Below are 1,302 nucleotides of genomic sequence, written 5' to 3' on the forward strand. Positions count from 1 at the left end.
TGAAGGGGGCTGGCTCTCTTCCTTGGGAGGATGCAGAGCCTTGTGCCTTGGCCTGATGGTGCAAAAATCCCCCCAACATCCCTCTGTTTGCAAAAAGAAAGGCTTAGTGCTCATTAATAGGAAAAGCTGCATGGGTGGCCTGCAGCTCATTTTCTTTTTTTGCCTGGGCCCCAGTCAATGTCAGCAGGCAAAAGAAACGATTTGCTGAGGAATGATCTTGGATCAAGCCAAACATTTACAGTCAGGGCAGTCCATTTGTATAGATGGGGGCACACTCTGGGGTGCAGCTAAGGCCATGAGGTCACAGCAGGCTCTGGGGTCACAGCAGGCTGAGGTCACAGCAGGCTCTGAGGTCCCAGAGGTGCCAGAGCCCCTTGCTTGCACAGAACCCCTTTTAGGTTTTTTTTTGTTGTTGTTGACCCCCTGGGAGCACTTGTAGTTCTCCACCCCTGCTATTTTTAAATTCATCCAATTGCTTTCTCAGGGGACACTGGTTAACCCAGGGCCCAAGGTTCTTACAAAGCAGGCATGGCTTTGTGGGGTCAACCATTGCTGGTCCTCGCTGCTGCCCAGTGTGCCGCTGTGCTGATGGAACGGGCGCTGGGCTGGCAATGGCGACTCTCTGTGGTGGCCTTGGCAGCAGCTTTGGTCTGCTGTCCTGAGCCACACTCCTCAGAGGCACTTTCCTGTTACAAACTAGAAGCACATCTTTTAGTGTGGGGGATTCTAAAGGTAAGCTTAAAATCACAGCTCGACACTGTTCATTCGCATTTGCAAATGCCATTTCCTCTAAAACTTCTTCCCTTGCATTTTCTTTCCTAACTTGGATTTCCATAGCTCTAGTTAACCTTTCCACCAATTTCAAAAAAGGCTCTGATGGTAGCTGTGTGATCTTACTATATGGCTCGAGAGGGCCGTCAGCTTGAAGGGCAAAGAAGGCTTTTTCAGCTGCATCTCTGACTCTCTCAAGGACTTCCACAGGGATTACTGCAGCTTGGACTGGGGCCAGAGACCCTTGGCCCTCACCGGAGAGATGCTCGATGGTAATTGGCATGCCACTGGCATCCTTTGCTGTGTTTGGATCAGCATGCAAGTCTGGGAGGGCCTCTTTCAGCAGTTGTTTCCATGCCACTTCCCATAGTTTGAATTCTGTAGAGGTCATGAGGCACGAAAAAAGCTGTTTTAAATCATGTGGGACTAGCACAGTCCTACTCAGTTCGGCCTTTAAAAGGCCACGGAAGCATGGGCTCTGTGGGCCATAATGTTGGTGTGTTTTGCAAATCTCTCTTATTATTTGCTGTG

The sequence above is a fragment of the Anomalospiza imberbis genome, chromosome 38 (genome assembly GCF_031753505.1).
Source record: "Anomalospiza imberbis isolate Cuckoo-Finch-1a 21T00152 chromosome 38, ASM3175350v1, whole genome shotgun sequence".
NCBI lineage: Eukaryota > Metazoa > Chordata > Aves > Passeriformes > Viduidae > Anomalospiza > Anomalospiza imberbis.